At 41.3% G+C, this 15573-nt stretch overlaps 1 protein-coding gene across 6 annotated transcripts in view; it reads right to left on the bottom strand.

Moving 5' to 3' along the window:
- CDH18 (cadherin 18) overlaps positions 1-15573 on the bottom strand; it is a 605089-nt gene that overhangs the window by 258064 nt on the left and 331452 nt on the right. For all 6 annotated transcript variants that reach the window (XM_083747250.1, XM_083747246.1, XM_083747247.1 and 3 more), the window contains one exon: positions 8479-8657. The gene's annotated coding sequence lies outside the window, so the exon portion shown is untranslated. The remainder of the gene's footprint in view (positions 1-8478; positions 8658-15573) is intronic.

Here is a 15573-nt window from a genome sequence, read left to right as displayed (position 1 = left end):
TTGCTTTCGACACCCCTCCTATCAGGAGAACTGTTTGTTTTTTCCTGCTCCCTTTTCCCTATTACTTAAGAAGTTACTGATCCACAAGAGGACCTCATCTCTTCTTCCATGATGGCTAAGCTTATTCAGGAGTCTTTTGTAATGTTTTCAGATGTATAGATAACCTTGAACAAATGGAGTGATCCCTGTTACATATTCTTCAGATAATGTTCACCTCATTTTTTATGTTAGGATTCCTCTCTCACAGGAATCCAATCTCCCCCTTCATAAAAACCTTGACACCAGTTCACTTTGATCTCATTCCCAAAGAGATTTGTTCAGCCTGATACTCAGTGTGAAGACTTCCTATTCTCAGCACTTGTCTGGTGAACCTTAGCCTCTACTGAAAACAGGCTTTCACCTTCTACTCAAAAGCAATCCGTCACTTCCAAATGGAACAAACTAGGAAGACAAATAAAAGTTCAGCACAGCTCAACTCTTTTCACACTGTGAATATCTCACAGTATATGATTATGACATTTTACATACTGTGAATAGGAAGCTTGTATTACATAGAAGAGGGTTACTTAAGAATTTTCGTAAAATACACTATATGGTATAATTTTAATAACGTGAGACAATAACAGAAAATGCTTGTAATTGATTTCAGCTCATTTTCTTGACTTGGAAAAACCAAACCAAAACAAAACAAATATTAACTCAGTCCCAATTCCTCTGGTGACCTCTTGTTAACATAATGACCAGATTGATAACATTAAGATTTTAGAGCCCTGTGCAGATGTCCATTAAATATTCTAGTACAGATCTGGAGGAGAGATCTAAATTCCTCCACACATTCAAGATTCAATTTGAAGAAGACCTACAGGCTTATGTTGATGTGGAAAGGGGTCCATGAAATACGCAGGCTATAGATACATGGGCACTGGGCATCATCCCAACCCCACTTCACACACTCATATACAATGTCCCTATATGGGCTTCAGTCCTTTCTGTATGAGGTGGAATCATATTTTCTTGGATGTGAGGAAATTACAAAAACAGGGAATAAAGAACTAACTTGAGCAGAAAATTAGTGAATTTTCAAGCCTTCTGTTACAATGTTTTAAATTAGATTTGCTTTAATTATTGAGAATCTATGGCTGCCCTGGGCAATTTTGGAGGGAAGGGTGGGATATAAATTGAGTAAATAATAATAAACAATAAATAATTAAGATAACTCTGTTGAGGTGGGGAGTGTTTGTCAAGTAGATAGTATAAGGGGGGAATTCAAGTAGATAGTATAGGGGGGGAATTCACGTATAGATTCCATTAGCAATCCTGCAAATGCTTTTCTGAAATAGTAGGGGAAAAGGCTGAGCACTTCTAACACAGAAGAAAAATGTAAATGAGTTTGGCATACTCGCTTGGGGAAAAAACAAAACACTGTCATCTAATTTAAAGGTTTCCTTTTTTGTTTGAAAATTTAGCACCATAAAAATGTAATTAAACTCTAATACAATTAAAACAGTTTTTTTAAAAAAATCAACATGGCACGCTGGACTTCTGCTTGAAAATACAAGTCCAAGACACATACAGTTAATTATTGAAAGAAAGAGAAAGAGAGAGGGGACTTGATAGAGACATATAAAATTATGTGTGGTGTGGAGAAATAGTCCCCCCTCCCCAGTCTCATAATTGGATGACTCAGTGTCATCAAATGAAGCCAAATATTGAAAAACAGATAAAAGGAAGTACTTTGTGGCACAGTGCAGACGTAGGTTATGTAATTTCCTAGAAAAGATGTAGTGATGGAAACCAACAGGAATGACTTTAGAAGAGATGAATAGTCATTTTGGCTAGTAGCCATGATTACCTTAATCCTCCATGAATTTGAACAAAATTCATGGAGGATTAAGGTAATCAGGGCTACTAGCCAAAATGGCTATTCATCCAGTATTGGAGCAACAGGCCTCTTTATACTAGTTCCTGGAACCAGTGGCATAGCATGGGGGTCACACAGGGGTAGTTGTTCTGGGCACAAAATTGTTAGGGGTGCAAAATTTCAGCACACTGTGTTGCCTCAATACAGCTTTGCACTTCTGTTGCCGGGCTCTGTTGAAAACACAGTTTCTCCATGTGAACTAGGAAGTGACCTCTCCAGACGACAAAACAACTTTTCATTTCTTAACTCTGCAGCTGCGATCTTCTGGGTGCCGCAACGTTGTTAGGCAGTTGAGTGCACATGAATACTCTATTTCCCTCCCTCCCTCCCTCCCTCCCACCTACCCTCCGCACAGTCCTGGGGTGCTGGCAACCCATGCTACACCACTCCCTTGGAATCACAAGTAGGGGGAGCACTGTTGTACTCAGGTTCTGCTTTCAAACTTCCTATAGACACCTGACTTGCCATCATGAGAAGAGAACACTAGATGGGCCTTTGGTCTGATTCAGCAGGGCTGGTCAGATGTTCTTATGTCTTCATTCAATTTGCTGCAATAAATGTAAAGATAAAGGTATGTCCAGTCGCGGACGACTCTGGGGTTGTGCGCTCATCTCACTCTATAGGCTGAGGGAGCCAGCGTTTGTCCGCAGACAGCTTCCGGGTCATGTGGCCAGCATGACTAAGCCACTTCTGGTGAACCAGAGCAGCACACAGAAACACCATTTACCTTCCTGCCTATTTATCTACTTGCACTTGATGTGCTCTCGAACTGCTAATTGGGCAGGAGCTGGGACCGAACAAAGGGAGCTCACCCCAACACAGGGATTCAAACCGCCGACCTTCTGATCGGCAAGCCCTAGCCTCTGTGCTTTAGACCACAGCGCCACCAGCGCCCCGTGCATTAAATGTAGGGATGTGCAAACCCAGTCCCTTTATTTTCATGGATATTTCCACCTTTTGGGACAACATCAGTGTGCACATTCAGGATGCTTATCTGCAGCAGCAGATATATTATTTCTCTACTACAGTGGCTCTGAATAATTTGCATGCCTCCCATATGTATTACTACCTGAAACTTCACATTGTGTTGCCTATTCAAAAGCAGAGACACGAGTGCAGTTCTTACAAATTATTCTTCACATTACACAGGCAATTGGCTTAATTGTACATGATCGTCTCTATTTAAAAGCATGGACAAGGAAATAAATTTATGCAGATCTGAATCATTATTGGACATAACTATATCCTGTTTCTCATTCAAAAACAAGGTTTATGAATACAGAATTGAATCATTGCTGAGGTTTTCACATGTGCAACTGGCTTAACTGTGAAATAGCTTGTAGAATCAAAACACTGTTTTGCAGATAATATTTAAAATATTTGCAGAATTATGAATTTCATAAATCATCTCAGAAATAAGTCCCACAAGTTCAGTGGAGCTTACTCTCATACAGTAGACATGCATAGGTTTGTGTAGTAACTGTATTCTCCTCTGATATTTCTACACTTGATCACACAGCAGATCACAAGTTCCATACCATTTCTAACGTATCTCTATTAAGCACTAGCCTGCTTTTGCTCTATATTCTTCCTAGTATGTCTCACCAAATGTGCCATCTGAAATTTTATAGTCTAGAGGGAAAAAGGTCAAGCAGCCGACTTTTATTTCCTTTATCTCTCCATCAATATTTGCTCAGCACATTTTTATGAAGGAACATGATGTCGTATTAGCCCGTCATTCTAAGTGCTAAACTAATTATATTACTAATTACTGCAAAGGTCATGTGTGAGATTCAGGGGAACGTACTAAACAGTAAACGAGTTGCTATTATTTGCCAGCACAAAGACTTTTAAATCCTTGCTATAAATAGTGTATTTCCTTTCAATTCCCAAGCAGAGCAAATTATATGCTATCGTTTTTTTAAGCTTCAACAGTACTTGAAATCAATACAAATGATGCCAAAGATACCCATTTCACTACTAGAGACGCTGATGAAGTTCACTAATATTGGGTTTATAATACAGATTTTCAGAGCTCATAATAACACTTGTTCTTATTGCTCTTTGTCCAAAACTCTTAATCCATTTCTAATTAATAATGAGGTATATTTCCAAATGATATCCCACTTTTGCATCAATTCAGTAAGCATCCATCCGCCCAGGTCAGTGGGGTCACTAGATGCCGCTTCCGCCTGCCTAGATATTGATAGCTTTAACCCTTGCTTGAGCTTGATGAGACACTGTCCTGTCTCCCTAACAGCTGCATTTTTGCCTTGCCTTAGTATTCCCATTGCCTGGTTGGGGAATGGAGCTTCCCGTTTCCAAACAACCAAGTCCTGTAGCCCACTACCACTATTCCTATTTGGAAGCCCTATGTCACTTACAGGGTTCATTCCATTTGAGGGGGAGGTTTTGGGGAATGAAGGATACAGCCCATGGTATCATGGGTAACACTGGCATCCCTCCCCACAAGTGCCAATGCTGTCATATCAGCTGACATCCCCTCCATTTCCATATTGCAGCAGCCAATCAGGAGCTATGGCATCTGGAATCATAATGCACAACACACCTTGTGGTTGCTTAGGATCTACAATTCCAAAGTGGCATTGCCCAAATGTTCCAGAATGTTACCAGCTAATTTAGAACTAATAAAAACAACCCAGCAACTCTCATCATTTTTAGCCCAGATGTAATTCAGGTGGAGGAGGGATTCATACATCTCAACAAGAGGTGGCACATTGGCCAATGTTAGAAGAACTGCAAGGCGACATCTGTCTATTGAAGGCATGTCCAATTCCCAAGAGACTGAGAGCTACTGCCAGTGTAAAAAAACTGGCAGTGATCTACCCATGGACATTAGAGGGAGGGGGAACATGTATGGGGTGGGTGGGTGGGTGGAAGGCGAGGACAGGCCAGAGTTGTTGAGCTTTTTGATGGGAGGAATTACAATCATCGTATCAACAATCGACACTGACAAACGCAAAACGCGCAAACACATTGCACCACAGAGGAACAGAGATGGGGGTTGGAAACATTCATTTGACCGTTATTTTAATTCCATGATCAACAGCGATCTACCAGAAGCACCTAGGGATCTACCTGCCGATCGCAGTCGACCGGTTGCACATGTCTGGTCTATTGCATCTTCTTATAAGCAAAGGAACCACCAGGGTTAACAATGAACAAGTCCATTGTGTTTACTACAGATAAGACCTTTTACCAGCTTCCTTAGATTTCAAACACTTTGATTACTACTGTTCCTATAATATATTTCACAGTTGAACAGTCTGCCTCAGGAGATGGTGAACTAGCCTTCCTTGGAAGTTTTGATGCAGTGGTTGGATGGACCTCTGTCAGGGATGCTTTAGTTGAGATTCTTGCATGGCAAAGGGTTGGACTAGATAATGCACAGGGTCCTTTCCAACTCTACAATTCCATGATTCTAAGTAACTAGCGTACTTTATTTATTACTTTATTTATATCCTGCTTTCCCCCCTGACCAGTGGCAGATTTCAAATTTCACCTTGTGCAATGCTAAAATTGCCTCATAGAATCATAGAGTTGGAAGAGACCACAAGGGCCATCGAGTCCAACCCTCTTCCAAGCAGGAAACACCATCAGAGCACTCCTGACATATGGTTGTCAAGCCTCTGCTTAAAGACCTCCAAAGAAGGAGACTCCACCACACTCCTTGGCAGCAAATTCCACTGTCGAACAGCTCTTACTGTCAGGAAGTTCTTCCTAATGTTTAGGTGGAATCTTCTTTCTTGTAGTTTGGAACCATTGCTCCGTGTCTGCTTCTCTGGAGCATCAGAAAACAACCTTTCTCCCTCCTCTATGTGACATCCTTTTATATATTTGAACATGGCTATCATATCACCCCTTAACCTCCTTAGCCTCCACCTCTCGCATCCCATTCTACAGCATTGTTGTGGTGCCCCCTGCAGCACACCACCCAGTGTGACCAAACCGGTCGAGCTACCCTAAAATCACCTCTGCCCTGACAAGGACTCAAGACAGCTTACAAATAAAGTAAGAAAAGCTAGAAACAGTCCTTTAAAAAGCATTAAACATTAATAGAATTAAAACATGCCCTCTCTCTCCATATATATATATAACTTCCTCTCTGCCCAGAACATTGGAGGCTAGACACCACACCCCCTCTACAGTATTTATAGGAACTCAAACATTGAGATCCCGCTCTGTTCCAGTAACAAGAAGCCGAAAGCACCAGCCTGAAGATGACGAGTGAGACCTCGTCGAAACGTCGCCTAGACACCCCAACTTTTACACGGGAAGACACCCGAGGACACCAAAACCTGCATTCCTGTACCCGTGAAAATCTACGAAAGCAAATATATATATATATATATATATGCATGCAGATAATAACAATGAAAACAATGAAAAACAGCATTAGCTCCACCAGTTTAAGCCCTGCCATATGTGTGTGTTTGTGGCAATTATTGCAGCTCTCTTGTTCTTTGCCAACTATTGCATTATTCCTACCTTAAGGCCACCACATGAGAAGGTACTTGAAGAGCTTCTGAATTATATATATATATAAGTCAAGTGTATTTGTCCTTTGTGGCTGCAATTCAATAAAGCTATAAGCCCACATGGGAAATAATTGTTGAAACAGCCAGGGGTTTCTTTGGAGCTTCCGCTGCAGCTGGAAAGGCAAGGCAGGTTTTACTTAAAATTTAATCTAAAGAATTGGTTGGTTTGCCAGTGTATGTTTGGTTACTCAGAATTTTCCTCAATTATTTTCACTGCAGTCTCAAGGATGTTTGAAAACTGCCAACGGCCTGTGGGCAGCAGTTTTAAGCATCGCGTGACTGAGGCGAAAAAGTTAAATGCTTTGAGGACTAGTATTCTAACAACCAGGTAAAGGTAAAGGGACTGCTGACAGTTAAGTCAAGTCATGAATGACTCTGGGCTTGCGGCGCTCATCTCGCTTTACAGGCCGAGGGAGCCGGCGTTTGTCTGCTCCACAGATAGTTTTTCTGGGTCATGTAGCCAGCATGACTAAGCCTCTTCTGGTGCAGAGCATGGAAACATCGTTTACCCGCTGCAACGGTACCTATTTATCTACTTGCACTGGTGTGCTTTCAAACTGCTAGGTTGGCAGGAGCTGGGACCGAGCAACAGGAGCTCACTCCATAGCGGGGATCTGAACCGCCAACCTTTTGATCGGCAAGCTCAAGGCCAGGATTTACATCCAAAAGTCACATCTAAACCAAACGAAATCATAAACTTCCTAAATGCTGCAGCAGGTATCACAAACCTTTTCAGACTGTGGCGCCAGCCACAACATGTCTGCCATGGGGATGATGGCATAACACAAAATAGGAGAGAGTACAATGGTGAGGTTTTCCCCACAAATGTATTTCTATATGGGAAAAGGTTGAACCTGTTGAATTTCTGCCTGGGGTCCTGAGGATTGCCATTGCCTGGTGTCCAAACAACTCACTCAATCACCACTTCACTTATTGACTAAAAATGCTGAGAAGTGGGGCCAGCCAAGCTTGCTCTTTCTGCAGAAATCATTTAGAAGGTTGCCTACGCATCTTGATTCATAACTTTCTTTCTAGGAGGGCTAGAAACATACTCTAAAAAAAGAAAGAATGTCAATGCAGGTGCCATGGTGCCTGCTACTGCCAGGCTGGCAACTCCTCAGCTACATAATGCACATGGTCTGCATAATGAAGTCCTGGTGACCTTGGCATGCAGTATTCTGGGACACAAAAGCCTGGTCAACAGAGTCACACATTCATCACTTGACAAGTAGAATATCAAATGTATGCCTGGCTGAGCCATTATAGATCTAGCACCAAAGATAGAATTTACAAATCACCTGCTGTCACCTCAAATGCAATAATTTTCTGTCCAGTTGCTTCAAATGTTCATCTATCAGTTATCAAACACTGAGTAATTTAATTAAGAATAATTATAATACACATGGATGTTTTTCTACCAGATTGACATCCAGGCCTGGCATTACTCTTGCTTACAGGACTGCACCCACAGAATCATTCTGATGATCAATGTCAGAAGATTTAGTTCCATTTCTAGTAATGCACCATTCACTAATATGCCAGGTCAGCATAGTGCAACACTGTACATCATTTTTAAAGTGTGAGCCCTTGGAGAAGAAGAAGAGGAGAAGAAGGAGGAGTCTCAAAGCAGCTAACAATCTCCTTTCCCTTGCTATCCCACAACAAACACTCTGTGAGGTGAGTGAGGCTGAGAGACTTCAGAGAAGTGTGACTAGCCCAAGGTCACCCAGCAGCTGAATGTGGAGGAGCGGGGAAGGGAACCCGGTTCACTAGATTACGAATCTACCACTCTTAACCACTATACCACATTGGCTCTCCTACAGGAGAAACCTATACAGCATCATGTTCATAGAGGTGCCACATACATTTAAATTGCACCAAAACATTTGCATAAAAGTGGCTTAAGATTCATTTTGATTCATTCTCCCACACTTACCATTTAGACGAGATCCACAAACATAATTGAGCCATTCCATTTTAACAAGATCCACAACTTACCACAATCTTCTGATTCCCTGCTCAGCCAGGTGGTAGTTGATTGACCTTTGCCCAGAAGGGTCAAGTGAAATTTGTTGAAGACCTCAAGTCATAGAGATGACAGTCAACATATCCAATTTTTCAGTGACCAGGAAACACATCTCTCAGTTGCAAGGAAATGACAGTATGTATTCTTCTCCCTGGAAACAAAAAAAAAATAAAATTAAGTAAAATGCTGTTTTAGAACAGCAGCAGCTGCTGCGTAGTTAAAAAAAAAAAGGCTAAGGGGAAGGAAACAGAGAAAGAATATAAAAACTTAAGAGAATTCACTTCCATATAGAAAGCTGGGAAGAAAGGGGCTACAGCTTGATGGCAGTGCATGCAAATTTTCTGCAGTTCAATATATGGCATCACTAGTTAAAATAAAACCAGGTAGCAGATGATATGAATGATCTCTGTCAGATCCTCAAGAGCCACTGTCAAGTCAAAGTCTAAGCCACAGGTCTGCCTGTTTTTCATTTGAATTAGGAGCAGGTTTCTATAGAACTCTCAAAATTCAGAGATTAAGTAATGCATATGGTAAATTACTCTGACAACAAAAATAGCTCTAGTTTACCTTGCAAATGGAAAATAAGTGCATGTCAATGAACAGCGTATTGCCAGATTATAATATAGATCATGATGAACCAGAAATTTTGTAAATATATTGAGCTATCAGTGTTGTGTAGAGGATCTTTCAGAGTTATAAATGACACACGGAGAGAAATATTTAAATTCCTAAACGGAAAAAAAAGATAGCAACACCCACAATAACTAATAGGCTTCTAAAGTGTAATCCAACACAAGTGTGGCTTCGGGGCTTGTTCTTGCATGTCAAAAGTACTTCAAGCTCCTCTGATAAGGTTTTATGAGCGCAACACTATACAGTAGTCAACACTGCTGCAGATAAAGAGTACATGCCCAGGAACTCCTCACAAGTGCTGTCAAATAATTAGCTCTGTGTCCTTGACATAATTACTCTGATAGGGACTGCATACATGCATATTTGAGATAGGTGAATTCTTACTTAACCAAGCAGGATATAATATGCTGCATTATTCTGACCTCTAAGAAAAAAAAATGGCTACTGACAGGGAGGGCAAGGGAGGGAGGATTTCAGAGCACCTCCAAGAAGTTTCACATATATTCATTTGTCTTCCTTATTCTCTCACTCCTCCTTGAATGAAAACGCCCCACCAATTTTGCCACTGCTTTCTTAGACCCCAATGACTCAGTCTGCAGTTCATCAGGTAAATAGGAAAGCTTACCCCTGTGTGAGTGTGTGCGCACACACGACCCACTCATACAATGATCTTGAGCTTGGACACTGATTAAATATACCAAGACAATGTGTCAAAGTAACTGGGTCACCAATAGAGACCTAGAAATCTGCCTGGATGCAGCCAGTGGAGTTTTTCACTATTTAATTAAACCTCATTACAGTATAAATACATGTGTATGAGTCAAAATTGCTACACATGCTGATTATCACAGGGAGGCCTGAACATTCAAATGCAGGCAGTATCAAGTGAAAGCATCTAGAGGGGCTCAGAAGTTAAGGGAACATCTCCATGGGGTTGGAAGCCGTTGACGAAGCAGAAGGCCACAATAGCCATTTTCACATCTGCAATGGTTTTTCAGCATTTATAGTTCTGTATCCCTATATTTTGGTGCCCATTTCATTCCTTCAGTATAGTGGCCATGATCCACTAATGTTATGGCCCCAAGGAGTGTGCACAGTGTCCTTCAATTATTAGTAATGGCACATAAATATACCCTGCAACCCCCATCTGCAACAACCAGCAATGGGAGTTCCATGCATGTGTGAAACTCTAGATCACTCTAGACCAATGCTTCCAAGGACATCATCAGGCAACAAATGTTAACAAATGCATATTATTTTCTGCAGTTGCACAAAATGTCTTGCAAGCAAGCAATTGAAAATGGATTATAAACAATACCTTCCTTTCCTCTCTGTGTATCAACTTTTAATATAAACCTTTTTACTAACAGGCCAAATTATTTTTAATTTGATGGTGGAGAAGTCAAGGGAGGAAGAAGCTGCCTTTACACACACAGAGAGAGAGGTTTTTCAGTAATGCAGGAATGACAAGGTTTTCTATGAAGACATTACAAATTTAGTTTGTGGAAGAATTCAGAGCAATTTTAAAACAAGATTGGAATGTCTATTTTACCTCCTTTAGCAATGCTTTATTTTGAAATGTTTATGGTACTACTTTTTTATAATTCTGCTGCGTGAAATGTATACAGTGGTACCTCAGTTTACGAACAGTCCTGTTTATGAATGATTCGGTTTACAAATTCCACAAAACTGGAAGTAATGTTCTGGTTTGCGAACTTAACCTCGGTCTACTGACGGAATCCGAACAGTGGAAGGCCTCATTAGGGAAAGTGTGCCTTGGTTTAAGAACGGATTCAGTTTCAGAACGGACTTCAGGAACGGATTAAGTTTGTAAACCGAGGTACCACTGTATTTTATACTTGACCTCCTCCATAATGCCTTTAAAAAAAACAAAAACCTTTAAGAGAATATTGCATTTTTCTGTTAATTGTGTTGCTTTGGAGGTATATTTTATATTCAATCTTCTTCTGTAATGTTTTATTTTGTGATGCTTTATTTGATGTTTTAATGTGGGTTGTGAACTGCTCCTTAGAAGTATAAAGATAAGCCTCAGAAATAGGAAAGGAGGGAGTAGCCCAGAGCAATATTGCGGGAAACTGACATGCCCAGAGACAGTACCTCTGACGATTGGGGGAACGCACTCCTTGCGTCCCTGCTGGAAGCCTTCTTCAGGCAACTCCCCAAAGCCACTCTGGCTGTGGCCAGTGGCAGAATACCAATAGACTATGCTTATCCAGCCCTGCTTCCTGTTCCCTGTGGCAGCATAGGAGCCAGGGGGCGTGGCGTGTGTCCCAGGGGGAGTGGCATGGGTCCTGGGTGTGTGTGGCAAGCAGAGCATGGCCCGGGGGGTGCCACCGATCGGGGGTCAGCATTTTGTCACCCCCCTTTGAAATGGCACCTGGTCACCCCCCCACTGCCCCCACCTAGGAATGCCCCTGATAGGAACCATGCTGAGTGTATTGAGGGTTATTTTATGCTCTTTGGGGGAGAGCCTACCCTCCAACATATCTCTGATGAAAATACGGATGTCCTATTCCATAATAATAATTTTATTAATTCTATACACACAGCCTGGACGCGGGTGGCACTGTGGGTTAAACTACAGAGCCTAGGACTTGCAGATCAGAAAGTCGGAGGTTTGAATCCCTGCGACGGGGTGAGCTCCCATTGCTCGGTCCCTGCTCCTGCCAACCTAGCAGTTCGAAAGCACATCAAAGTACAAGTAAATAAATAGGTACCGCTCCAGCGGGAAGGTAAACGGCATTTCCGTGTGCTCTCTGGTTCGCCAGAAGTGGCTTAGTCGTGCTGGCCACATGACCCGGAAGCTGTATGCCGGCTCCCTAGGCCAATAAAGCGAGATGAGCGCCGCAACCCCAGAGTCGGCCACAACTGGACCTAATGGTCTGGGGTCCCTTTTTCCTTTACCTTTAGAACCCCCCCCCCCATCTGACAGAGTTGCCCCAGCCACTCTGGGGAGCTTGGAACATATATATAAACACAACAAAGAGTTTTTTAAAATAACCCTTCCCTATAGAAGGCTGCCTTTAAATGTCTTCTAAAGATTGTATAGTTACTTATCTCCTTGGTTCAGGGCTTGCTTAACACCAACATTTCTCTGATGAAAATAGGGATGTCCTACCATACCCTCCAATAAGGATGTCCTAAGGAAAGGTGGGAGATCCTCAGATGAAATCAGAAACTGGGACTGCTTCTGTAAATCTGGGACTGTCCCTGGAAAATAGGGACATTTGTAGGGTCTCCCCTGGAGGAACTGAATAACTGAATACTCCTGGACTGGAAAAGAGAAAATTTGGGGAGTCCGTTTTCTCTCAGACCTAAGAGCAGTGGAGGGGGAAAAAGCAGCATTCTGAAAACATTCCTATTTTAGGAGAAAACCTGTATGCTATTCACTTAGTTTTTCATACTAAGATTTTAGTAAGTGGGACATAAAAGAAGCTAAGGAATACTTTGCGTAAAGGGGCCTTCAAAAGCCAAAATAATGCTGCAGCTTGCCTGAGCTTCCTCACATAAAAGAGCTAAATGATTTGCTCTCAGATTTAGCAACTCCAGCAAAAAGAGATATCACTTTAAAATAAAGAATAAGGGATATATATTGGTAGGTGCCTGAAAAGAAATCTCTAACTCATCACACTGTGTTTCAAGGGAAGCTTTAAAACAAAATGGAGGCACTTCAAAATAGCTATTAATTTTGCTTCTAAGAAAGAAACTAATCTCTCATGCCTGTAGGCAATTAGAGTTACGTGGCCTTCCGGGCTGGAAAAAAATGACAAACTGGAGAGTATCAGACTGAATAAACATTAGGATACCAGACTCATGCAGCCTTTGGGAATCACTCAAGAACATTATTTTTGAGACATCTCAAGCTGAATGGCATTAAACCTTCGAGGAACCAATTTCCATTTGAAATGAAGAACCAACATTGTCCATAAAATGAGAGCTTAGCTCATAGTCCTGTTTTTCACGAACATATTCAGCAGTGTCAAAAATTGGGTTTTTTTTGGGGGGACAATTATTTTGGCACAGCTTGTGAAAAGGCGAGTTCAATCATTTACACTGCCCTAATTTTTCAGTTTTCATTACATCACCTCAATGATTCCATAGCTTAAGGATGGAGAACATGTAGACTTCCATACGACGCTAGACTACAGCTCCCATCGTTGATAACCATTGGCCATGCATGCTGGCTGGGACTGATGGGAGATGGAGTCCTCCAACACAGGGAGGGACACCGGTTTCCCATTCCTGATGCGGTAAAATCCAACAGCTAGCTTGTGTGCAGCACATGATCTCATACACTGCATGATTCTTGATTGGCCAATTCTACCCATGTAACCAATCAGCAACTGGGGTGGTGGAATGGAAGTGAAATGAACTTTAAATACTTTCACTAGGAACAAGAGAAAGCCTAAAAAGCACAAACTGCAGGTCAAACACTTGTTCTGGAAAGCCACTTCCAAGCTTGAGAGGAGGTGAAGTTGCAGGCTTCACCCCCCCTCCATGTGCGCTGGGGCTGGCCCTCTACCTCCACAGGATTGAGGGAATCCCTGGCCGCGTCATCCCCTGGCCAGCCAATCGTCTGGCTTGGGGTGTGTGGCCTGGGCTATTTAGCCCCAGCGCGGGCCGGGGATCTCCCAAAACTGCTGCTACATGAATTTATTTATTTATTTATTTATAAAACTCAGGGCTGTACCCATTCTGCTTGCGCAACAGAATTCCCCTCTCTTCTCCTCTCTACAAATGCCCTCAAAAACTGCAGAGTCACAAAACATTAAGTGGCATATTTTTATAAATTCAAAGCGGTGTTACCAAAGGATCAAACCATACAATGAATAAGAAAACATAAAACAGCACAATACAATAAAAGAATGCTATTTCTTCTCCTCCAATGACCCAATGCACCAGCCACTATTAAACACACCAACCCATGATCAATGATCAAGGAATGCTCAGGGAAAACAAAGTTTTCAGAAGCGTCTTCAACTTCATTAGGTCTGCAGGCACATTTGCACTCTGGAGAAATGGAGAAACACACACTGTGGCAACCTATGCAATTTGATACAACAGAATGCTTATTTCACATCTGATTTTGACAAGGGAAGCAGAGAGAAGAGCGCTTGTGGGCGCCACAGAAAACCTTTGTGCGTCTGTGGGTGCGACACTGGCAACATAAAAACATGAAATAGATGGCACATGATGCCCTATTTTTCCCACCCCCCTAAAAAAGACTATCATTGAAAGCTGCCTGACAGGTAGATAAGCAGGTTCATAGGCGTTGGTGTCGCCAACACCAAGGGCTACCCAGTTGCCGCTGACCTGTGACAGTGCCTTTTGGGTGGTAGTTTCCCCGGTTGTGGAATGCCATCCCTAGTGAGATGTACTTGTCTTCTTTATTATTATTCAATTTCAGGAGTAATTTGAAAACATCCCTGTTTACCCAGGCATTTTGCAGCTGCAGAATACTGTTCCTGACAACCTCAAGATTACTGGATAGAATGACTTTCTTTAGGTGTTTTTTTCTAAATGAAATGTTTTCTTTTTAAAATAGTGTTTTAATGGATTTAAATTTTTTAAATAATAATAATAATAATAATAATAATGTGGAACTGTTTGCATTTCTGTGCTCCTTCAGGAAGAAGGAAGGAATACAAATTCAATAAATAAATATCCTACAGGTACAATCCACACTTCTGCCAGTCATTCATTTGTCACATAAAAGCCTAAGAAATAAAGAAGAGGAGGATTCTTCTCATACCTTGATACTATTTTTTTTAAAGATGACATAAATAAATAAATAAATAAATTCAATTTATTTAAGTAATTCCACTTTGGATCAGCGTAGGGAATGTCCTGTTACGAGTTTCAATATATTTTTAGAGTTCTGAATATGATATAATCACTCTTTTGCTGCTATGTTGGCACATGCAAAAGAATATTTTGTTGCAGTGAAGATCAATGGGAGACACTGTGGTAAACTTCAATAAACCACTGAGTGATGCAAATGTTTAGCTTAGCAGCTTGAGTACTTTTTTCATGCCATTTTGGGACATACACAATTCAATTATACCAAAATATTATTGTTGATTTCACTCAGCGGTCTCTAGATGTCACTGTATTTTCCCTCCTTGATGATTGTTGTTCATCCTGGATGAAGCTGAAGTTTTTAAGAGCTGCATATAGATGTTATTCATTTCACATTATGGCATAAAATAAATCTGTGTAACTGTATTTCATATTCAATGTGAAGGATAGGCTTAATTTGCAATTTCTGCATGATGTACTTAATCAGCCTTGCTAATTATGAGACCTACTGAATTTTCCAGATCAGCAAAAATTGCCAATGTAGGGAGCTTTTAAATTGAGGACATTTCCTATTGACCATATTCCAAAGCCTCTTCTTTATCACTAATGCATAA

Source organism: Podarcis gaigeae (assembly GCF_964106915.1).
Source record: "Podarcis gaigeae genome assembly, chromosome: 7".
Classification (NCBI taxonomy): Eukaryota; Metazoa; Chordata; class Lepidosauria; order Squamata; family Lacertidae; genus Podarcis; species Podarcis gaigeae.
The sequence above is the reverse complement of the archived record's forward strand: the minus strand, read 5'-3'. Positions and strand labels throughout refer to the sequence as shown.